This window comes from Homarus americanus, unplaced genomic scaffold, assembly GCF_018991925.1.
Source record: "Homarus americanus isolate GMGI-L3 unplaced genomic scaffold, GMGI_Hamer_2.0 scaffold52512, whole genome shotgun sequence".
Taxonomy (NCBI): domain Eukaryota; kingdom Metazoa; phylum Arthropoda; class Malacostraca; order Decapoda; family Nephropidae; genus Homarus; species Homarus americanus.
The window spans coordinates 5,309,910-5,336,322 of record NW_024735442.1 but is presented as its reverse complement, the minus strand read 5'-3'; the positions used below and the strand labels follow the sequence as shown (position 1 = coordinate 5,336,322).

The 26,413-nt window shown below is 43.2% G+C and overlaps 1 protein-coding gene across 1 annotated transcript in view; it reads left to right on the top strand.

The window, feature by feature from the left end:
• Positions 1-472: 472 nt before the first annotated feature.
• The window catches only part of LOC121871013 (bromodomain-containing protein 4B-like), an 85,334-nt gene continuing 59,393 nt past the window's right edge, over positions 473-26,413 (top strand). Inside the window, exon 1 of the mRNA XM_042373068.1 lies at positions 473-783. The gene's annotated coding sequence lies outside the window, so the exon portion shown is untranslated. The remainder of the gene's footprint in view (positions 784-26,413) is intronic.

The window sequence follows — 26,413 nt, the reverse complement described above, 5'->3', positions numbered from 1 at the left end:
ACCGATTTTAAATGAATCATAACTCGAAACCTTATCACTTAACTTATAGTGTCTGGTACATCATAATACTACAGTAAGACTCAACGTGTAATAATTCTAACTATTTTAGTTACAGCTCGCTCACATGATACATGTTTGTTACACCATGACCTCGCACTACATCAGGAGCTGACATTCACTGCGGTAAATCTAAGTTCATGAAACTGCAAGATCCAATTCCTTTTAGCCTCACTCCACTTGAATTAAAAATTAAATCTGATGACATTAGACAACACAGTGTTGATTTAATGATCACTTAAGCTGATTTTCAGAGAAGTACTTGCTAGTGTGCATACCGATGACTGGTGAGATTGGTGCAGTCAGTGACGCAGGTGTAGAAGCGCTTGCTTAAGTACATACTAATGGAGACGTGATCCCTGAAACAACCAGATGTGGCAGAGTTGCCAAGTAGTGACTTGCAGGGCAGACGGTACCTACACCTCCCTGGGGCAGACAGAGGGTTCCACCACAGTCACACGACCCTCCACATCGAGGGACGAAGAACCTACCCACACAGGAAGTCTAGAAGAGTGTGGTATATTTTCCCTGCGGACAGAGGGAGAAGCATCAAGGTGCACGAAGGTTGGACGGAGGACAGTCGCAGCCCGGAAGCTGACTGATACACATGAACAGCGAGATCTGCCATCCAGGGTGACCAACAGCACCACACCCAGGGTCAGGAGCTACGCAGATTCTCTACGTTATTTTCTCGTGGCTGGAGTGAAGAGGGCATCCCTAGTTAAGGTATAGTCTCTTAATACTATTTGGGGAATTGTTTTTGTAGTTTAAATTAAATCATCACGTTAGCAACGGTCCCAGACCTCCTTTGTTATAAGGATACCATTGAGAACCCCTCACCGCAGACGTGTACCACACCGTTACTCTCTCCACCAAGTAAGTGGACCTATATCTCTGATTAAGAGATAATATCATCCTGGTGTTAATGGTAGGAGTTATAGCACTAGGCCTACGAGAATAATATCATCTTGGTGTTAACAGTAGGGGTTGTAGCATTAGGCCCTTGAGAATAATATCATCTTGGTGTTAACGGTAGGAGTTATAGCACTAGATCTATAGAGAGAAAATTTCAGCAACACCCTTCACAGCGCTACGTGACGTCTCAGGGGGAGGAGTTTAAGTCCCCGAATTTGTTTTCTTGATATTTGTATTACCAGTGCGTTTCACACGCTAATCTCTGCTTTCCCAATTGCGGAAATTATGATTGATCAAAGCAGAGTGCTGTAGTTATTATCCCTTACGATATCAGAATATAAATAGGATAGATTAAATACTGAAGAACTGTAGTGACTCTTAGGGTGTCCGTTCACCAGCCAATGTCTTGCTAAAATCTGACCCTATGTAACGGGCCGAGTTTTCTCTTTTCAATAATTTACCATCCAGCTATTCTTTTCTGTTAGTATTCTATTTATTCATATACTTATATGTTAGGTGTAGCACTCTTTCCAATGAGTACCCTGTTTTATATACTTATCCTTCTTCAATTCTTTACATATATATATATATATATATATACTTATTCTTATATATTCTTGCTTATATACTTATATGTTCTTTATCTCTATATACCTTATATTCTTATATAAGTAACTCTTATGCTTCTCTGCTTATGTTTTCCAAGTCAATGTTCTTTCTTTTCATTTCCTTTCATATATATTGTATTCTCAGTTTCAATGTTCTTACCTTTCTGAAGTTTACTTTGTTTTATGTCTATTCTTATACATGGGTTAGTCTGGGGAACCATGTTATTCTGTGTACAACACTTTTTATTACTTACAAAGGGTAGCTGCCACCACCCAGACTTTTCATTATATAACATAACTCATGGAAAGTTGTTGGGTAGTGTGGTAGATGTCTAGGCACGTGAGTAAGTATTATTTTCTGGGAACCAATGTGTAGAAGGAGTAGAGTGGTGATACTCGTAGTTTACTAGTTCAATATTTATTAACAAGTGAGTGGAGAAGATGCATCTTAGATTCACTCAGGCTAAACAGAACCGCAATTAACTTATTAAATCATCAAACACTTCAAGAGCTTATTACCTCATTCAACACCTCCAAATACTCATTACTTTATTAGACAATTGGGACATCATTACCTTGATACATGAGATTCCGTACTATTATTCACAAGCCATCACTGGACCCTCAGGTCTTACTTTAACAAGTAACAAATTACCTCTCCACTTCTTGATTAGAGCATGATACTCTCAGGTTATTCTTTCATGGGTACTACAGATGAATACATAACACACTGGGCAATTCCACAATTAGTAACATACCATACATCATATCATATAATAATAAATGGGGTCAAGTACATCATCATAGAATAATAATGATTTGAGTTAGATACCTCATATCATATAATAATAATAATAAATGGTGTTACATGTTACAAAATACACCCTCACATCGGTAGATAAAGTGCACACTCAAAATTCCTTACAGAACTCAAATTTCAATGTTCATAGATTATGAAAGTTTCTTTTACGGGATTGGTCAAATGCTTACTAGACACACTGAGATTTAACATAGATTTCTCAAGCTAGGACATAGACGCACGGACCCCATCAAGTCAAAGGAATGATTTGTTGCCCTTAATCTAAAGAGTTGTGTCGCACTCGCGAGAGGCAGCACCATTCCAGGGACTCCGAACGAGCGGGTATTCCCAAGAATTCAATGCTAACGAAACGGTCCTCATGAGAACACCACCAAACCAAAAACTGTCTGTACTTATGGCATTTGCCATGTAGAAGTAATAGCACCATATTTATATGCCCGAATACTCCCTGAAAGTCACGAACTCTACACCTATATACCAACAACACCCAGCCTACATAGGACTTATCAACCGGAACTTGAGAATTCACCACTGGTATCTCTACTCATACTAGTAACAGATACCCTTCAGATGATTGCATAACTGCCAATACCTCTTCCAATCTCTGTCTTTACTGCAAATTGACCCTTCCTCGGCAAAATACTTTTAATAAAAAAAAAATCATCAATTCTTTACCTCTCCCTTTACCACAAACCGCTGGTTTTCTCATCCTTACGGGAAATCGGGGAGCAGGAGCAACTACTGTTCTCTCCTCATCCCGTATAGCATCTCTCTCATCAGGCTCTGATTCTGAGGAAGAATCATTAGGGGGAACCTGGATGTCATTTACATGGACAAACATATCTCGGTTGATACATCTTTTCACCTTTTCTGCTGCTCGTCGAATGACTTCTGTCTCATCTGAAAGGTGGGTTAACTCATACGCTGCACCATTACGTATTACTTCAGTTACTGTATATGGGCCCTTCCACTTAGCATTTAATTTTCTACTGGTACCTGGGATAGTAACTTCATCTCTCACCCAAACAGTTTCCCCTAACTGTACTGTCTGATTGACTCTATCTCGGTTTGCTACGTTCCGGAATTCTCTAGACATTCGTTCAGAAGTTTCTTTAATTACTTTGTGAGCTTCTCTCAACCCTTCAGTACTCTCGTTTTCTATTATTGGTAACTCAATTCCCACTTGTCTCTGTGCATGCCGGGAGAAGAATGCGAAGTGTGGCTGCACTCCAGTCGTTGTGTGAACAGAAGTGTTCAACGCATATTGGGTCGGACCCAAGAATCGTGGCCAGCGACGCCGGTTATCTTCACACATTATTGATAAAATGTTCTTAAATGTTCGGTGCATTCTCTCCGTGATACTGTTACCTCGGGGGTGGTAAGGCAAGGTAAAATACACTTGAATGTTAGTTTATCGACAGAGCTCCCTGAATTGTGCGGCAGTAAATTCTCCTCCATTATCCGCAATCACTACTTTAGGACTACCGAAGACATTAACAAACTTTTCAAATTCACGGGTAACTTCTTGCGTTGTCTTCGTGCGCAATGGATAGAAGTTAACGAACCTTGAGTAATGATCTATGATCGTTAACACATATCGGTAATCATTGATCCCGGAATGCATGTCCGTCAAATCCACCGAAATTCGTTCTAGTGGTTGGCTTACGACTGGTAATTCTTGCCAACGTTGCGTAAGTCCCTTAGTTCCCTTGAACCTTTGACACGTCTCGCATGATGCTACATAATCAACACAATCTTTACGGTAGTTAGGCCAATAAAACAAATTAGCTACTCGGGTGATGGTCTTCCACCGTCCTAAATGACCTGAGGTGGCATTGTCATGCGCCAACTCTAAGGCGGCTTTACGTAAATGTTGCGGGATTACGAGACAATACTTCAATGCTTTATCGAGTTGTTCTTTTACTAGGTACAATACTCCATTTATTACTTCAAAGCTATCAACGGTGGCCTTTGGGTACTTATGTTGTGGAATTTTTCCTCCTGCTAAATACTGTTTTAATTCTTGCCACCTGGGTTCTTTTTGTTGTTCTTTACCAAAGTCTGCCTGTGTGAAACCTTCTAGTGTGGGAAATTGAGCGGCAACATGGTCGTGCATGACTTTTCTCAAGGTTCTGACTGGTCGACTTAATGCATCAGCCACTACATTAGCTCTACCGGGTTTATATTCAATGTTATAAGCGTAATCTCTCATTTCTAAGATCCAACGGTTCATTCGCTGACTTTTGGTTTTCTTTCTAAAGACGGAGGTTAGAGGTTGGTGATCTGTCTTAATTGTAAACTGCGTACCCCAAAGAAAATGATGGAAGAACCTGCACGCTAATACAATGCCTAACGCTTCTTTATCTGTGGTGGAATAACGAGTTTCCGCCGGCTTTAACTTTCTAGAAAAATAACCCACTGGTCGCAAAGAGCCATCTTCTTGTATCTGATTAAGGGAAGCGCCTACGCAGAAATTGCTGGCATCACTATGCAGTTCGAAGGGTTTATAAATATCGGCCTTGACAAGAACTGGGTATGAAGCTAGTGCTTGCTTTAACTTCTGAAATGCTTCTTGACACTCACTGGACCATGCAAAATCAACAGTCTGTTTCGTTAACTCAGTGAGGGGGTAAGCTACTTTGGCAAACTCGGGAACGTGCTTACGGTAAAATCCACACATACCCAAAAATTGGCGGACTTGTTTAACATTAGTTGGGGGTTTACAATCAGTCAAAGCCTGGACATTTTCTGGGTCAGGCTCAATGCCTCTCTCTGAAACTACATGTCCTAAGAATTTAACTTGCTTATGGCCAAATTGACATTTAGACAAATTTAGTTTAATACCCATCTCTTCAAATCTCTCAAATACTCTGGTGAGTCTCTGCAACAAGGTGGGGAAGTCAGGAGCCCATACTATTACATCATCAAGATAGTTTCGTACCCAGTCTTCAACTGCTAATGGAGCTAATACTCGGTTTACTTCTCGAGTGAAAACGGCAGGACTAGCTGAGAGTCCAAACGGAAGGCGTGTGAACCTCCATAGATTGTACCCATCGCTAAAAGTTGTTAGATCTCGGCTGCTGTCGTTAAGGATGACCTGATAATATGCATCCTTCAAATCTAATGTGGCATAATATTTATTTCCTGCAGCTTTCTCTACTAATTCGTCAATTCGTGGCAAGGGTTGTATGTCGACCTTCAAATGCTTATTGACCGCACGAAAATCTAAGCACATACGCTTCGAACCGTTGGGTTTTGTTACCAGAACAATGGGGGATAACCAGGCGGCAGTCGATGGTTCAATGATATTACGATCCCTCATATCTGTTATCATTTCTTTAATTATCTCTTTTGCTTTCTCTGGGTGTCTATACTGTGGTCCTCGGACAGGATTGTGGTTGGCGAGCTGAATGTTCGCGGGTATACCAGCAATTGACCCTATTTCATGTGGTCCTAGAACAAACAAGGAATCATGAGCTAGAATTACTTTCCGCAAATGTTTACGCATTTCTCGGTCTAGATGGTTCCACGGTTGGTTTCTAATTAACTCATTTAACTTCTCTTGTCTAGTGGTTCCGCCTTTTACTTCGTCACATTCCGGTATCATACTGTTGGAAATCTCTTGGACATGTCTTACCTTCTTTACTGTACCGTTGGGAATTCCGGCACAAATTACACAGTCAAAGGATGGTACTCTCTGATCAGCACCTACATTTACTTTTACTTGGTTTGACGATCTCCTCTCCCCTTCTGTTTGAATGGCTAGGTGATGAGGTGCACAAAGGGAGAATTCAGTTGAAGACTTTACTTTACACAATTTGTCATAGACCTGTTGAATATGTCCCAAGTGATTTCCCTTAGTGTCAACATACGAGATTATCTCCTCTGGGATTAACTCATATTCGCCCATGACAGTGCCAACTCTCAAATACACTGATTTATCGGTACAATTACTTACTGGCAAATATATACGTGAATCTGGCTGTACTCTAACACATATCTCTGGTTGTTGGTTGAAACTTTTATGCGTGAATCGTATGCTCAGAATTTGACCTATCTCTACTTTCACCTTGATGGATAAGATCGTTGCATGGTGGCCTCGTACAATAGTCTTCCTATCAATATGGAGCCTCTTCAACTGTGGTGGACAAGGTACATCGGGCTTTAATGACAATCTATTGACGCATTTGATTCCTTGCATGTGATCTCTCATTACTACTTTCCCATATTCATGTGACTGGCCTGCCCAAATGAAAAGTTTCCTTTTACGTTCCCAGGTTACTCTAAATCTACCAAGGAGATCTGCTCCGAATAGCAATTCTGCATTAAAGTATTTATCATCCACCACAATAGCATGGTGTCTGACTTGCAACTGGGGTGTTACTTGTACTGTTATGACTACTTTACCTTTCATTTTTAACTCATCTCCCGTAACACCCTGGTATCTATCTTTACAAGGTTTGATGGGTTGCAAATTCAAAGTTTTTACTAGACTCCTGAATTAAGGTGACTTCACTACCTGTATCTATTAAAGCAAGACAGACCCGTTCATTTACAGTAAACCAAATGCAAGGAGACACATTGGAAGGGACCCGCTTATGTCAATATTTTGGATATTGCCGACGATTGGAGCGTCCGGGGCAGCGTTGACTGTTTCTCCGACATCCTACTTCTAAGCAATCCCAACATGAACGTGGGGGTGGATTTAAGGGGCAAGTAGAAGTATCATGATTCGGTGTTCGGCAATATGGACAGTAAGGTCCCTGTCGCTTTCCAACTAACTTTTTACGAGGACTTTCAAATAAGGCTACAGCGTGTTAATCTCGCTTACTACTGGTATCCCAAGCTCCTCCTGTTACGTTACCTTCTGCCCGACTGGCTCTTTCATTCTTTATTGGGAGTTCTTGGTTCGCCTGCTTGTGAACTGGCCGGATACCAGGATACCCAGTTCTGTTACTTCTCAGATAGCTATGTCGGAGTTTCTCCAATTGTTCGGCCATCATGTCTACTGGACAACAAGGGGAATAGTAAGATATCAACTCGTCTTTCAACTGTTCTGGCAGTTTCTGTTACAATTTATCTTTCAACGTTTGTTCTTCACCTTCCCTGGGCCAATACCGGCGGAAAATGGTGGTGAGAGCGGATTTAATTTGGCTCAAGAAGCGCCGGGGATCATCTTCCAAATTGTACTCTAACCGCGCAAATTCCTGCCAGGCAACTTCCAGAGGGATTGGTTTCACAAACAATTTCCGCAGGGTTGCTTTAAGTTTATCCCAATCTTCCTCATCGGTACCGAGTTCTACTTGGACCATGTCTTCAATCTGCGGGTCCATGCGGTCGGTAGCTACGTACCATCTATCCCTTGAGCTAACTGCGCAATACTCTACTCTCTTACAGAATTTAGTTAAGATGGTGTCTGCGTTAAGACCAACGAGGTCGTCATAGGACAGCCTCGGAATGTATTGGTGGTAATGGGGGCCAGGAGGTCGGCTGGGTATATCGTTAGTAGGGGGCAAAAGGGGAACCACGGCAGGACGAGTAGGTGCAGCCGGTTCTTCCCTCCGTTCATCAAGCAAAGCTTGTTGTCTCCTTATCGTATCCATAGACTCAGCGAGTTTAGCCCGAAGAGCTTGCATTTCTGTTGCTGAATCAACAGCGGCTTTGGCCGTCATGGTCCCCTTATTTGCGTTAGCATCTGCCATTGTGTTACAACAAATCACTACAATAACCCACTTTAAATACGATACATGCACAGTCCTCACTTAAGACCCAAGGACTGGTACTGATTTTCTGCAATACGACTAACACTCCATGCATCAACTATTCAAAATACTGTTCAGATTATTAATCTCCCAAAAGATAATATTATTGCATGAAAACTTCACTGAGACACTTTGCCATTCACAAACTCAGTATGGTGCAACACTGCGTGAACACTTCACGAATTTCTGTACTCACAATTCTGGGTCCATACACTTGTATAACACTTTCCATATACCGTATCACCATAAGGTCCTCACATATATAATACTGTATTCTGAAAGTATACTGGCATTAGAGTTCACATAACATACGTTACACAAAATAATGACCCGTTAGCACCTGGTTAAAATAACTTTAAGATTATAGCATATACATAGAAATATTAATAGTAGGAACTGTAAAATGCCCTGAGATAGTAAATGGAATATATATCCTACCTAACACATAACTAAAGAATATGACAAGTACAGAATTAGCATCCACTTAACCTTTGCATATAGTGCAATGCTTCTGTTAGCACTCAGAATTAAAACACTGGGCACTCCCACGATGGAACATTTCACAACTAGTGCCACGGCCCAAACATGTATTCACTGTCTGTAAGTAATACTGAGTTAACAACGGAAAAAAAATTTTGGGGCAGATTGTTACATATCAAAATTCTTCCAATATTAATGAACCTTATTCACACTCTACAAGTTATTGTTGCAGGTTTCCTTTTACTTTAAACAAGACTTTTCTAACCTAACTCCAAGGTATTTCTTTGAACTTATTTCACTTTCTCTGCAAACCACCACAAAAAGCTGTACCTCGGAAAAATATGGAACAAAATCATTAGCAATCTGAAATACTCATTAGTTACAGTGGAATGGTTATTAAATACCCGTACAGAGAAATGGTTATCACTCAGTTAAAACTACAGTATCACAGTCATTCCTCCCAACTCGATACTATGTTCATTACATCCCACCGCTGCCACCATTTATGAGGGCTCCTACTGCCCCCATTTATGAGGGCTTCTGTGTGCCAGTAACAATTCCTTTTACTCTTATATTTATCACCATTGGTAGCGTGACGATAGGAGGCTCGTGGGTAGGTGTAATGATAGTATCAAGCAATAGGGAAGAAATAACGGTAAATACTGTAGGTAAATAATAGACACAATTATACAAATACAAAGTTTATTTAAACATGAATATGAAATTAGAAGAAAGAATTGGTTTGTACTAACAGACGAAATCTAGTACTAGGCCCTCAGGCTCAACATACTCACACCATTACTAGGTGGACATATTCAATAACACTTCCAACCCTACTGGGTGGACATACTCAATAACACAACTATAATAGTCACTTAGCACCATAAATATTAGGGCAACTGCCACTACAACACTCAGTCGTCAGGTGTGTTACTCAAGCAACAGCCATGGGGTCCAGCCACCATGGAGTACTATCCGACGAACTCTGGAGATCCCCGTGGATTAATTCCACCACACAAATAGCCCTACTGAGTTAGACACTCATCCACCAATGATGGGGGCTGGTAGTGGTGGGGGCTTGGTGATCTGGCGTCACCTCGTGGACCGAGCGTTAGGGCTAGACGAGCCAGCTATGGGGGCTATAGGTAGTCTGAAGTGTCTGACGGCCGGGTCTCACGAAGGTAACAGATCCTACTTGACCTCGGACATCTCCCCAGACATTGTGGATACAACATCCACCCTACAGACACGGCCTAGGCTGCGTTAGGGACCTGTATGGATGAAGGGACGGGCACTTACTAACCGGTGACAACAACATCACGTTTCAGGGGACGTTAAAGACGTAAATATGACTTTACTCAGAGCATATCAACTACGTTACTGTAACACTTGCACAATCAACTATTAATTGAGTCAAATCACTTAAAGAAGGGCAAATTACAACACAGCGTGGAATGGCATACCTGTATGGATGAAGGGACGGGCACTTACTAACGGTTAAAATGCCCGCAGCGCGCTCACTCAAACTAGGCCAGGGAGTCCACCTACTCCTATTCCGATGAATTAATTTACGGTACACTCTGACGTTGAAACTGAGACTATGGACTCATTTTCATTCTCGACTATTATCTTCACTAACAATGCTCTGACTCAGCTATCGAAAGCAAAATTAAATTGATTACAAAGGAATGGATGGCAACAGGTCCCAGCATACAGCGTCTGCTCCCATAGACAAAGGCGGGGGAAACAGAGAAAACGGGGAACGTTTCCACTGGGAGACTCAGAAGGTTTTGTGGACGTTTGAGCGTAATATGAATCCTTAAGGTTTTCAGGTTAGCTCTTATCATGACCATTACAAGACATATCTAAGTTGACTCAAAACAAAGGTGTTCTCTCTCACATTCAAATTCATTTTATAGAGAGGTTGGTTTCAGTAAGTCAGAGAAAATGGGATAACGGAGGACTGAGGCGTCTTGAAGTGATGAGAAAACGGACTCCTCAGATGGAGGACTCAAAATAAAGCAGAGGTACATGTTTTGTGGGCTATTGAGCGTAATATGAATCATTTGATTTTGGCGTTAACTGACGTGTACGACCGTGGTCGTTACACCTAGACCTCACTTGCAAGGTTTGAGTGAACATATTATAGTTTATGACGCACCTACGTACATCCATTAAAATGTCGCCCCTGAAACAAGTGCAATTACAGACATGATGCGTCGTCACCTGTCATGTCTAGTCTGAGGTGATTCCTATTATTCACCTACAGACTACTCGACACCATGACACCGAATTCAAAATATATCAACGATTCTGAGTTTAGGTTTACAAAGATTCGCTATCAAAAATAAAAAAATCTATCAGGCTGATTGTTTTATACTAAAACACAAAAATAATTTCCATAAATAGCAGAAATATTAAAATGAGGCTGTACCTTAAATAAGTATGCTCATTTAACTCCCGATAAAATTTGCAAAAAAATTATTGTGGGTTTTTCTTCAAATTTATCTCCTGGCTGATTTTACGTAAGAATATCGTGCCAGGTGGAGCACAGTGTAATTTTAATGTTATTTCTGAAATTTATTCCACCACGAATTAAATGACTCACATCTACTGTACAGGGTGTCCATAAAGGATTACCCTGATTAAAACATGAGAGCATACTGTTTTTAGGGTAATCATTTATGAATTCCCTGTATATTACGTATGGGTAGCAATTATCATAGGTAATGTACAGTAGATGGTTTAAAGCATCAACAATTATTTAGAAGTTATAGATTTATTAATTTATTGTTCATGAAAAAGTGTAACTACTGCCAAGCATCCATGTAGTCACTGTAGTGGCTGGTGAGTTTCTGCAGTAGGTGCTCACCGAAATAGGTACACACCTTCGTCAGGTGTAGTTCGTCCTTCCTCGAGGCTTCGCCGTGTCATGGGGGCTACTTTGTCAGGTGCTCTGGTTGGTGTAGGATGTCTACTCGTCTGGCCTCCACCACCTGCTGCACGTCGAAGTCTGGACGTGTCTACCAGGCCGCCGCGCCGTGCCTCTGCGTCATGTTGCGCGCCACACATATATAGGGTGTCCCAGAAAAATGTCCCTGCCTCCCTTCCTCCCTGTTTGCTCCCTGAGACACTGTGAGTTGAAGGGAGGAAGGGAGGCAGGCAGCAGGCAGGGAGTAGGCAGGGCGGGAGGTAGGGAGCTGGCAGGGAGGGGGGCATGGAGCAGGCAGGGAGGGAGGAAGGGACATTTTTCTGGGACATCCTATATGTTTAGGGGTATAGAGTGCAGTGGCAAAATGGATACAGTGCTCGCCCTTTTCGATTCCGGAGCATTCTCCGTTCGCCCAGCTGTAAATGGGTATCTGACTATACAAGTTGGGGGAACTGAAAGTGGTCGAGTCCCCCAACAAGCAGTCATGCCTATTGGTTCCTCTTTTCTTGCCTATGAGGTAAATTTTATTGCGAGCATTAGATTACTTTTGTAATATCCTTAAAGATATATTTTTTTTACTGCTTTTTTTTTCAGTTTCTCATCAACGAGAAAAGATTTCAAACATTTTACTTGTTCTCTCACGTCAGTGTTTGAGTGAACCGTTTGCTGGACAGAGGAGACATAATGACTATGTCAACAACTAAGACAGGAAATTTCTGCAGCATATACGTTAGGCTCAAACATCGAAATCACTCACTGAACGGAAAACCCTACCACAACGCGTTGTGGACGTTTTCAAAATAACCAGAAAGCAAAATTTTGAGTAGTGAGATTTCCCCACAGGCACTACGCGTTTGGACGGTCTCGAAATTCCTCTAACCTAACCTAAACTAACCTAACCTATAGCTAAATTTCACTTTCAGCTTCTTTTGAAAACTTCCACAACACCTTGTGGATTTTTTTTTCGTTTAGTGAGCGAATTCGTTCTTTGGGTCAAACATATATACTGTCACTTAGGTGTCTGAGTGATCTTTTTTTATGAATACAGTATTTAAATAAACTGTGACAGGATGTAAAATGCATTTTTGGAGCATGTGTTCATGTCCTTTCCGTTCTAAGGGAGGTGTATGGGACTACTGCAACACACGTACACCTATAGCTCGACTCACGGATCTTGAATCTTCTCTTTACGATGTCATCTGGCTCATAATATCTCGACCAACTCTGACTATTTTTCCTTGTTTCCTATACTGTTCTCCCAACTCTACCAACTATTTGGAACTCTGTGACTATCTCACTTCTTGCCATGAGTCATTGCTATCTACACACCCCAACACCGAGACCCTCTACCTAGGGGATTTCATTGTACAGTACAACACAGAGAGTGGCTCGGCTCTGCAAGGGATGACTCAGGTGGAGCTGAGGGACTCTTTTTCCCTACTTAATAATCTCCAACAAATAATTAAACACCCTACACGTGTTCCAGATAAACACAATCAATTTACTAACATTCTTGATCTTTATTTTAACTCTATCCCCTCACACTATTCATACTCAATTTCTGCCCCTTAGGGTCTTCTGATCACAATCTTATTTGTATTAATCAAGCTGGGTACGACCACCTCCCCCACCCCCCCCTCTAAACGTCAACTATGGCACTATCGGAGGGCAAGCTGGCAATCCTTGCGAGAATTCTTCTCCGACTTTCCTTGTGATGAATGTTGTTTTTCCACTCGGGACGCCTCGGTATGTGCTGACAGCATTGCTGGGTTATATCAGGGTGGTATGAGTGCATTTATCACATCTTCTACCAAAACTATCACTTTATAATCACGGTTTGATCGCTCCTGTTCTCTTGCATGTAGGGGGAGAGATAGCGCGTATCAAGTTATGAAACTATCTCCTTCTCCTACTACCCACTCCTCTTTCATTACTTCTAGGAATCGTTGTAAGGTTATTCTTCGTAGGGCCAAGCGGAATTTTTAAAAACAAAGACCGCTGACCTGACTAACTCCTCTTCTAGTAAATCCTTCTGGTCCTTAACCAAAACATCTGTAATAACTTTTGCACTCGTCTCTTTTTCTCCTCTCTTCCGACCTGATAACTCTAAAGCCAACTCTCCCCCTGATAAAGCCAATCTTTTTGGCACCTTATTCTCCTCTAACTCCACCTTAGATGATTCCAACTCTATCCCTCCTACTCCTGCTCCTCCTACTGAACCTATGCACTTTCCTATAATCTCCACTCGAAGGGTTGCTGGTGTGTTATCCAGGTTGGATGTGAATAAGGCGCATGTACCAGTCGAAATACCCCCTCGTGTTCTGAGGGAGTGTGCTGAAGCCCTGGCCCCTGTGCTTGCTCTCCTCTTTCGCCATTGACTCAAAACGCAAACTTTTCCTTCTTCTTGGAAGCATGCCTCGGTTCAGCTCATCCCGAAGAAGGGTGACCATTCCAATCCCTCTAACTATCGCCCCATTGCCCTAACTTCATCCCTCTCTAATATTTTCGAAACCATATTAAAGTCTCATTTTTTCCGTCACCTTGAACGCCTTTCTCTTTTGTCGGATCACCAGTATGGCTTTCGCCAGGCGAGATCTATTGGTGATCTGCTCTCCTACTGCACCCATCTTGGTCATCCCCTCTTAGGGATTATGGGGAAACTTTAGTCGTGACCCTCGACATCTCTAAAGCATTTGACAGGGTATGGCATAAGTCTTTGATTTCTAAACTTCCCTCTTATAGTTTGTCTACCCCACTTTCTTCTCTAATTTCTTGCTTCCTTGAGAAACGATCCATGGAAGTTGTTGTCGAGGGATCAATCTCTCGCTCTTTCTCTACAAATAGTGGTGTCCCACAGGGTACTGTTCTTTCACCTACTCTCTTCCTTCTTTTTATCAATGACTTACTTCACACTACGACTAATTCTATCCATTCTTACGCTGATGATTCTATTCTTCATAATTTTCCCTTCCCCCTAATTCTCAAATTAGATCTGTTTCTAGAGCTGATATCATTACATCTATCAAGGTGGATCTGTGCAGCATTTCCGAATGGGTAGGTAGAAACTTGGTTAAATTCAACAGTAATAAAACACAGTATTTACCAAATACACTTTCCAAATTAGATGATCTCCCACCAATCACATTTCAGGACGCAATCATTCTGCCAAATTCTAAAATAGATATGTTTGGCCTCACCATTTCCTCTAATATGTCATAGAAGCAACAACATCCACAACATTGCTAAGGCTGCCTCCTGAAAGCTGGTAATGATGTACAGATGCTGTAGCTACTTCACTCCTGAGCAGTTGCTTCAGGTTTATAAGGGATTCATTCGTCCTAACTTGGAGTACTGCTTTCATATCTGTGGTGGTTCTTCTTCTGTCCAACTGTTAGATAGGGTGGAATCAAAGGAATTTCGTCTTATTTACTGTCCTCCTTTAGTTGATAATCTCTCTTCACTTCCTTTTCCCCGCAATGTCTCTTCACTCTCTCTCTCTTTTACAGGTACTTTAACGGGCAATGCTCGATGGATTAGGCATCCTGTGTACCGCCGACAAGGCCGTGGGCTCGTAACACTCGTCTTGCACGCAGTGCCCACCATTTCTCTGTGGATGTCGGTCACACGAGAATAACCCATTATAGTACATCCTTCTTCCCTCACACAGCCAAACTGTGCAATGCTCTGACTTCTTCTGTGTTTCCTTACTCATACAATGTCTCACTTCAAATAGCTGGTTTTCCGACATCTTCCTGGTGTAGATTAATATAATCTTTTTCTTTTCTATTTTTAATTTATTTTTCCTCATATTTTTCGCCCTCTAGACCCCGTTGTGGGTCGATGACCTGCGCCCGGGTGGGCTATTTCACGTAAAAAAAAAAAAAGTTTTTGAGTAATACGTTTGGTTCGTGGAGGACCAAACAGTGTGATAGGAAATGTAAACGTTTATGTAATCTTTTTCTTGTTACTTTCTGTCGACCTGTAGTCATGGTGAAGATACTTTCAGATATTCACAAGTCAAGGTTAGAGGACACATCTAGTTGAGGTAGAAGCTCAGTATAGTTTCGATGCCCTTTCGTGCCGTAGTTAATGTAATTCATCATAAGCTACCAGTGTAACTTACTACTATAAAAAAGCGAAACAAGTGTGCGCCTAGTGGGGCTTTGTTGCTCGCCTCAAAACTTGTCTCGTTCACTTTTAAAATTTTAAATTGTATTTTTATTAAAATGATTAGTTGTGTTCGAGTTTGTATATTTGTTTATTGCTTATTCCAAGGATCGGCTACTTTTTGTGAGAAAATATGCCTCCTAATTTTGATTCAACAAAGTTTTTTAAAGATCTTGGAGTCATTTCCTATTATAATATTCATGGTTTCCTGAAGGAGTTGGGTTTTATCTACTTTTGCTATTCCTTTCACGTTTCTATAATATCTCTTTCTTCGTTCCTCGAGTGTCGTAAAATGTTTTAGATGTAATCAAGCATTTCTATTTTTAGCGAAGAGATATTGTACAAACTTGCAAGAATACCACTTGAAGGAAGTTACGGTATTGTAACAGTAATTTTCACAAAAAATACACTCAGGATGTTTGAGTAGGTGAGGCCGAGGGTCCAGATTCACAACAAGGCTCTCGGTTAATTATAACCTCTAAATGTTACCATGTATTAACAAGTAGAAAACGTAAATTTACTGCAATTAAACATTTTATGAATGATTAATGGCACGAAATCATCATCTGTACCTGTCACAAGCGGGGTACCACAGGGCAGTGTATTGGGCCCGCTGTTGTTTGTTTGTTTTATAAATGACATGGCTGACGTTGTACATTCCTCCATACAAATGTTTGCCAATGACGCCATGCTATTTCGGGAAATCAAGAACCATGCGGACTATGAAGAGCTGCAGAAGGATCTCTGTGAGCTCCAAGAATGGCTGCTGAGGTTCAATGTCACGAAGTGTAAGAGGATGCACCTGGGGCGTACCAACGGTAAGGAGGCGTATCATATGTCCCAACGGGATGAAGAAACTGCACTAGTTGAGACTGAATGTGAGAAGGACCTAGGTGTGTATGTTGACAATGAGCTGAAGTTCTCGGGCCATTGGGAGAAGAAGGTAAATCAGGCAAATAAATTATTAGGTCTTATAAGAAGGTCGTTCAGATATCTAGACGGTCCGTCCCTCGTAACGATCTTCAAGAGTGAAGTACTTCCCATCTGGAGTACTGTCACCCCGTTTGGTCCCCGAGATATGCTAGGGACTGTCAGATGGTTGAAGTGCAGGCACCAGACTGGTGCCTGCACTTCGGCACCTCAACTACCCAGAGAGATTGGAGCGCCTGAACTTGTCTAGCTTATATTACAGACTGACAAGGGGCAACCTAATTGAGGTGTATAAGCATCTCAAGGGGCACTATTCAGTCGAGTGTCCTTACTTGGAGCTGGCGGACGCTCGCCCTACAAGGGGTCACAGCTCAAGATTGAAGAAGCCACTGGTCCAGAAAACTGTGAGGGAAAACTTTTTTCGGAGTGAGAGTAGTGAATTCTAAAAACAATCTTCCAGAAAGTGCTGAGACGGCACCGAGTGTGAGCTCTTTCAAGACCAGACTTGACCAACACTGGAGCAGGTTCAGGTACATTCAGGAGCCGTTGCATGCCCAGTACTTGCCAACAGTGCGTAACAGAGACGTGACCGATCGCCCAAGCGGCTAACGATCCGATTAGTGGTGGAGAGGATAAAAGTAAGCAAGTAAAAGTTAGAATATTTCTTAATTAATGAGGTAAGGTTTGGCAAATTCGATTAGTTTTGGATATTTCACTTTGCCAATTTTTATGTGTAGGTACGAAGCTGGAAAATCTCAGGAGAAAATTCTGATCAAGGAATCTGCTACTCGACTTGTCAGTGGTGATACGTCACCAGCTTCCCGTCACAGCGTCACCAGCCACCCCGCACTACGTCACCACGTCACTATCCACCCATCACCTTGAACAGCCTTCCGTCACCTCATCAGCAGCCTTCCGTCACCTCGTCACTATACTCCCCTCACCTCGTCACCAACCTCCCGTCACCTCCTCTTCAGCCTTCCGTCACCTCGTTACTATTTTCCCGTCACCTAGTTACCAGCCTTCTGTCATCTCATCAACAGCCTTCCGTCACCACGTCATTATCCTTCCGTCACTATTCTTCCGTCACCTCGTCACCAACCTTCCGTTACGCTGTCACCAGCCTTCCGTCACCTCGTCACTATTCTGCAGTCACCTCGTCACCAGCCTTCCGTCACCTCGTCACTATTGTTCCGTCACCTCGTCAACAGCCTTCCGGCACCTCGTCACTATTCTCGCGTCACCTTGTCGCCAACCTTCCGTCACCTCGTCACTATTTTGCCGTCTCCTTGTCACCAGCCTTCCGTCACCTCGTTACCAGCCTTCCGTCACCTCGTCACTATAATCGCGTCACCTTGTCAACAGCCTTCCTTCTCCTCATCAACAACCTTCCGTCACCTCGACACTATCCTCCAGTCACCTCGTCACTATCCCCCTGTCACCTCATCACAAGCCTCAGTCACCTCGTCACTATCCTCCTGCCACCTTGTCACCAGCCTTCCGTCACCTTGTCACTATCCTCCCAGGGTAGGCTGAAACAGTAGTTGGGGACCTGGAGGTTAATCTATTTGAGGATCACTTTCGGGGGTAATGGTTGGCCAGTGTAGTTTCCGAGCTGTCCGGTCTTCTCGGACAATTCCTTGGTACTGGGTCATGCAGCTCGTTAACTAGGGGCTGTTGTTTTGTTGGCAACAGCTTCTACACCTTATATTCACTCCCAGGTGGCCCTTGGGCCGGCCATCATCGTTACACAAGGGGCAACCATTATTATTAGTGTTATTATCCCCCTGTCACCTCGTCACCAGCCTTCGGTCACCCCATCACCAGCCTCCGTCACCTCGTCACCAGCCTTCTGACACCTCATCACCAGCCTCCGTCACCTCGTCACCAGCTTTCCGTCACTTCATCACCAGCCTCCGTCACCTCGTCACCAGCTTTCCGTCACCTCGTCACTATCCTCCCATCACCTCGTCACTATCCTTCCGTCACCTTATCACCAGCCTTCCGTCACTTCATCACCAGCCCCGTCACCTCTTCACCATCCTTCCGTCACCTCTACACCAACCTTCCGTCACCTCGTCAACAGTCTTCCATCACCTCATCACCAGCCTCCGTCACCTCGTCACCAGCTTTCCGTCACCTCGTTACTATCCTTCCATCACCTTATCACCAGCCTTCCGTCACCTCGTCACTATCCTCCTGTCACCTTGCCACCAGCCGTCCGTCACCTCGTCACTATCCTCCTGTCACCTCATCTTCAGCCTTCCGTCACTTCGTTACTATCCTCCTATCACCTCGTCACTATCCCCCTGTCACCCCATCACCAACCATCCGTCACCTCGTCAACAGCCTTCCATCACTTCATCACAAACCTTCTGTAACCTCGTCTTCAGCGTTCCGTCACCTCCTCAACACCCTTTCGTCACCTCGTCACGAGCCTTCCGTCACCTCGTCACCAGCATCCGTCACCTCATTACCAGCTTTCCGTCACCACGTCACCATCATCCGTCACCTCGTCATTATCCTCCCATCACCTCATCACTATTTTTCCATCGCCTCGTCACCAGCCTTCCATCACCTCGTCACCAGCATCCGTCACCTCTTCACTATCCTACCATCACCTCATCACTATTCTTCTGTCGCCTCGTCATCAGCCTTCTGTCACCTCGTCACCAGCATCCATCACCTCGTCACTATCCTCCTGTCACTTCATCAACAGCCTTCCGTCACCAAGTCAACAGCTTTCCGTCACCACGTCTGTATTAGCCTCTGTCACATTAATATTATATAAATATGGGCTAAGGACATATATTCATTTTATACATTCTATCACCCAGACTATTGAGCATACAGCTACATAAGCATTTATTCTGTCACACCTCCGAGGGTGGACAGCCCATAAACATTTGTTCTTTCACACATTCTCGTGTGTACAGCCCATAAAACTACAGACTCAACCCTCAGTGTGTGGGTAGGCTGTTTAGATAATGACCGTGTTAAAGTGTGATTTATCTCCAACTACCAGGCACCAGACTCAGGAGAGTACAGCCCAGTTCTCACCAGTACACAGCCCAGCACGATGCCTTAAAGTCGTGTCGAGAGATCAGATCCCCAGGCTGTGCCTCTATCTAAATATATCAGCTAATTACAAGCTAATAGCTAATGCTCATTAGTCTGTCAATACCAAAAAATTTTACAGACATTACAACCCAATATAACTAGAAAATCACCACCTGTGTTTACATTAAACCAAGGAACAACAAGTAAAGAGAACATTACCTGTGTGTCTTGTTTAACTTACAAGCTAAGATAATTACAAGTACAACCCAGGACAGCTGTGACGATTTCAACTATCAACCAATCTACGACTGTATCAAAGGTGACATCCCATGAGATTACTTGCATCAAAGGTACCAGCGACTAACCTACACTCATTCAGGCAAGTGTTAACAAGAGAGACAGTTTGATATCACGTCACTATCCTCCTTTCACCTCGTCTTCAACCTTCCATCACCTTGCCACCAGCCTTCCGTCACCACGTCACTATCCTCCCGTCACCTAGTCACCAGCCTTCCGTCACCTCGTCACCAGCCTTCTGTCACCTCGTCAACAGCCTTCCGTCACTTATTCACCAGCAACCGTCGCCTCGCCACCAGCCTTCCATCACCTCGTCAACAGCCTTCTGTCACCACGTCACAATCCTCCCATCACCTCGTCACCAGCCTTCTGTCACCTGGTCAACAGCCTTCCGTCACCTCGTCACCACCCTTCTGTCACCTCGTCAACAGCCTTACGTTATCTCGTCACCAGCCTTCCATCATCAGGTTACTAGCCTCCCGTCACCACGTCACTATCCTCCCGTCATCTCGTTACCAGCTTTCCGTAACCTCGTCACCACCCTTCCGTCACCTCGTCATTATTTTCCTGTCACCTTGTCACCAGCATCCGTTACCTCATCACCAACCTTCAGTCACTTAGTCACCAGCAACCGTCACCTTGTCACCAGAATCTGTGACCTAGTCACCAGCCTTCCGTCACTTAGTCACCAACAACCGTCACCTTGTCACCAGCATCCGTCACCTCGTCACTACCCTTCCATCGCCTCGTCAACAGCCTTCTATCACTTCATCATTATCCTCCCGTCACCTCGTCACTATCCTTCCTTCACCTCGTCACTATCGTCCCGTCAAACCTCGTCACTATCGTCCCGTCACCACATCACTATCCTTCCGTCACCTCGTCACTATCCTCCCGTTACCTCGTCACTATCCTCCCGTTACTTCGTCATTATCCTCCCGTTACCTCGTCACTATCCTCCCGTTACCTCGTCACTATCGTCCCGTCACCTCGTCACTATCCTCCCGTTACCTCGTCACTATCGTCTCGTCACCTCTTCACTATCCTCCCGTTACCTCGTCACTATCGTCCCGTCACCTCGTCACTATCCTTCCGCTACCTCGTCACTATCGTCTTGTCACCTCTTCACTATCTTCCCGTCGCAGACGAATGCTAGTTGGCAATTAATTATGTTTATTATAATAGTGAATATTGTTAAGAGTACTTTTTATTTGAAACGAAGTTGATCAAGGTGCAAGGGATTTGTTACATTAGTTCAAACTTAGTAATCAGAAAAAATAATTTCATGCTATGCTGCCACCAGGCAACCATAATGTTAATTTTTATCTGTCAGTTCGTGAGTGAGTCAGTCACTGGTGTATTGAGCTGCTAACATAAGAAGTAAGGTTATTGTACGAGTATGTATGTCAGAGAGAATAACAGCCCTAGTAATACCTACGAGCACATCAAGTTCAGCTGCTGAAGTACATCAAGCATGATTACACACCTTTTCCACTCAAATATACATGAAGCCTACAGAGGCATTTGTCAGTTCTCTAATGATCATCATCTAACACACACACACACACACACACACACACACACGCAGTTGTTGTTGTTGTCTTTGTGTGTGTATTTAACTGACAAAGATATTAATCACCGTAAACATGTTTTTATTTCAAACAAATACAACTTTAAAAATTTAAACAATTCAGTCTACATTTGGACCAATGCCATAAAGGCGATGCTCCTTGTCCAGGAAGGTGTGCTGAGGGGGGGGGGGCATGAGAGGGGTGAGTGCTAGAGGCTACAAGGTCGTGTGGATCGTGTGTGTGGTGATGATGATATCCAGCACCTCTCTAGGTAAGCACAGCACGTTGTAAGGAGTGTTGGCGACGTTCATAGCATTAAAAATTTTCAAAAATTGTCTTTGAATTACACGGTGACGTGTCGAGCAACTCTGAAGAATGAGTGTATATTTTCACACGACTTAGTCCGTTTTTCACAAAACGTAACAATATATATCCACAATGGTATTTGTGTTCGTTTCACATGGCTATCTACATCACCCATACACCTTAACTCAGAGGAAGAACGGGATGACGTATGTACAAAGTGTTTATAAAGTCCCTCAGACAACTGGGGTGTGTCCTTTACAATTTCCTCAGCAAGTCTTGGTAAATGTCACAGCGAACGTGCGCAGAATAAAGTTATGACCACAAACTGATGTTATACATACCAATGTTCTGAAGGTATAACTTCATGTGGCTGTAAGCACAAACAAAGGATTTTGTAAACACCATGGAGAACGTTTGTGTTGTATTCTCTTTGGTGAAGATGCTATTAAAAAAGGCTCTCTTAAACTACTAAATAAGAATACACAGAAAGAACTGGTGCTGTCTCGGCAAGTAACTCCACGTGGAAAAAGTAGAAGGAAAGAAATAAGAAAATAGGAAAGTATACCGTAGGTAATTAGAATGAGTGAAATATTAAAAAACAACAGTGATGGAAACGATATTGAGAAGTCTGAGAACTGAAAGCAGAATGTGGATAATTAAATAGTTTGGGTGCCTATCAAAAGGTGATGAAAAATTTATCTATTAAGAAAATAGAAATTAGTGGAAGCTGAAAATGTAGCAAGCAAAGTTTGATTTCTTCTACTCTCTCTCTCTCTCTCTCTCTCCCTCCCTCTCTCTCTCTGTTCTTCCATTTGAGATTAATTATTAGACAAGTTCTGCTTATTCTGCTTATAGTTTCAGATAACCCCCATCAGTACAGCTTGAAAAACGGATCCAGTAACTACATTCTAATAAACCTTCTAATTATATTATCTTTTAAAGTTATAAATTTACGTGAGTGTTTTGTATTCCAGCAAAATCAACTCTGTTAACACACTTGAGAAATAGTATATCGGCGTCGCTTTTGGTCTGGCCCGCTGTTTCCCAACAGGGGATCCACGGCAAGATTTTCAGGGGTCTACGGTGAGATGTGAAGTTTGGGATTTTCAAGAAAATATGGGAAGTCTGACATTAAATAAAATTTTATCGTTCATTCTGACTTAGCAGGTTAGGGGATGTCTACATAACTGTTCCCGTGGTAAAGCAGTGGTTATTCTTGCAATGCTCTTTGCCTTCCTAAAGAAAAAATTATATGAACATTTAACATATTCCCTGCATCTGGCAGCACCGTGATAACATCTTCAATGTATCCAAAAGTCAGTCACATTCCACTTTGAGTCCTCTTGCCATTTAGCTCAAACTATTCACACGAGTTTGGTTTCTCCACCCTCATATAAATAAAGAATAAGAGTCATAACCAATGGGATGTCGACCTGGGCATGGGGTGCGCCTTGGCAGTGACGCAGCCTCGAATAAAACAAATAATTGAGAAGAAGCAAGGCCAACCATTCCACACACACACACACATGAAAGAAACATACAAGAAGCGGCTTTCATTTGACCATATTTTTTAGGGGGGTGGATTTATACTAACATAATTGTTTACCAATGCTTCTATAAATCACTGATAATTTTAATTAGTTTAATTTCATTCCTTAATATATTTAGATTCTCGAATAAAGTAGGCCTATATATTTTTTTTTTATATATGGTAACACTTTATGATCAACTCGGTGTTCCACGGCCTTTGGTTGTTGGGAGATTGTGCTTATCTATGTTGTATTGTAAAGTATTTGTAAACAGATGTTGTACACCGCCCCCACCTTCCCAATTTTGGTCGTCAGGAGTCCTATTACTATATATTGAACGTACTGTACCATTACTAGTGTGTTTGATTTTTTCTCGTATTATTTAAAGTTGTTGACAATTATAACTCATCATGAAACATTCGGCCTGTGTTAAATGTATTTATGGGTTATTCATGGGGTCATGGTTATTTTGCGGCCCACTGAGATGAAGTAGGGCATTCACTGGTATAGGTTGGCCAGTGTTTATATATATATATATATATATATATATATATATATATATATATATATATATATATATATATATATATAAATGAAAACAAACAATGATGAGAGCGTAACACCGTTGTCCTCTGACCTTGCAAAGGACGTCAATACAATTCACAATAAATTGGTCATAGAAAACGCACATTCGTGCCGTGGGTGTCAACAAAGGCTGTAAAAGACTGCTCCTTAAAAGTCGTATTTCTGACGAATTCAGCGAGTCTACTAATCCCACTCTGTGCAGAGAACTATAGTAAGACCCAGTTATCAGCACAGTGGCATCTATTTTTTTTTTTTTTAAGTTATGGACTTAGTCATTTTTGTTTGATAAAAACATCTGGTCATACAACCCGGTCTCTCTGGTCGAATATTTTCAAGTTTGAGCATGCGCAATGTGAAGTGTGACGTAGCAGTGACGTCTTTACCACTCCACCTCAAACAAACCAAACTATCTACCTGACTGCAGTGGTCCCAACGTGCCCTGTGCCCGCTGTTAAACGCTCCTGTTCGTTGGAGACTGCGGAAACGGATGACAGTGATGCTGATGACTTACATCTTGAAGACAAGTCTGAGAACCAGAAACCTCAGAAGTCAGGGTCTCCAGCAGGGGCTACGGCTCCCCCTTGCACCCCGTCTAGGGCTGTAGAGGGTGACCTCCTTCTGTCGTCGGAGTCCCCAAGTGAGCTTACATGTGCCTCAATGACCGATCCTCCCTTGGTGTCACCATCCCTGTACTTCTCACCATGTACAAGTCCTTTGTCCGTTCCTGTGTCGACAACGCCACCCCTGCCCTCGTTAACATTAGTCGGACTGATGTCAACCGTTTCGAAGTTATCCAGAGGAAAGCTGCTCGTATCATCCTTGGGGCCCCTCAGTGGACACGCTCTACTTCTCTATTTACCGAACTTGGTCTTTCCCCCTTATAGGATCGTGTCCAGGAGTTTTACCTGAAAACTACCGTTTCCATTCTACGGGATCCTCGAGACAACTATGTCCAAGCCAACTTGTCTCCTGCTGTCCGAGGCCGACCTCCATCTAGATGACAGTGGATAAGGTCACTCATCCGAGCCCTCTCCTTCTCCCTGGCTGGATTTTCAACCTGAAGTGATTGCCCTCGGCGGACCGCTCCCGAAATCCCACGTGAACCCTGTTATTCTCAGAAAATACCACCTCTCCAGGAACGCCCACTGGTCCCCAGGTAGGATCGTCCTCTACACTGATGGCTCTGTTGACCCCGCTACAGGTAGGGCTGGTGCTGGTGTTTACATCTCCTGTCCTGATGCCCCTGAGCCTATCAAACTCTCTCAGAGTTTCTGACGGGGTATCCTCCACTCAGGCTGAACTGATAGCCCTCCTTGCTGCCTTTCTCGCTGAGGAAGAAGCCGGTAGTTTCTGCCCCTTGCTTGTCTGTTGCGATTCCAGGTCTGCTCTCGACAGGATCGCATTTGGATCAGGGGAAAATAAGGACCTCATCCTCTAAATACAAGGGTTAACATCAACACTTCAGAATGCAGGCCGTCCTGTGACATTCCTGTGGATACCCAGTCATGTCGGTATCTTGGGGAATGAGGCAGCAGACGGCCTTGCCAAGACTGGCTGTAACATGGCCACACCTGACTACGTTGTTCCTCGAACACTTTTACAGCTTAGGACCCAAATTCGCCATAAACAGAGAGAAGCTCGGGAAGAAGCCATCCCCCTGGACTCCCCGCCCATCTGGTACGATATCCTAAGTAAACTCCCTGACCTCTCGTACGTATATGGGAAAGGGTCCCGGAAAAGGGACGTGATTGCTGCGCGTATCATCATCGGGTATGACTTTGCTTGGGAGACTGGTATCCCTGCCTCCCCTGAGCAACGCGCTTGTGCATTATGCAGAAGACCCCGACAGCCGCACCCGTGTCCACTACCTCCTAAGATGTCCCCACACACAACGCTTCCGTGACGCCTGCTGGACCACCACTCCACGACCCTCTGACGGAGACACGATGATCCTCCCCATACTGTCCAGATATTCTGTCAATAATATTGATGATGTGTTCAAGGAATATCCTTCCTTCCTTAGGCTTTAGTAAGCCCCTTTATAATATTTATATATACTTGTGACACTTGCCAGATGCTTCTGGTGTTATTGTGCAGGGGTACCTAGTGACAGCACTTGGATCCCGGTTCCTCTATCAAGGAATAAAATATTGAAATTGAAATTGAACTGGTCATCTCTAGGTACTTAGCGTCGCCCACGCCGCCTGACGAGGTTCTGTACAGCATGGATGGAACACCACCACACTGTTCTTCAATTCACAAGACGGACTTCATCCGTTATACCCGGTGATGTTCATGATATTTTCTAAGAGTCAACAAAGTAATTAAGCAAATTTATTAATCTGAATTAGTCCTCTCGACAGCTGCCGGACAGACGAGTAATTTTAATGGTTA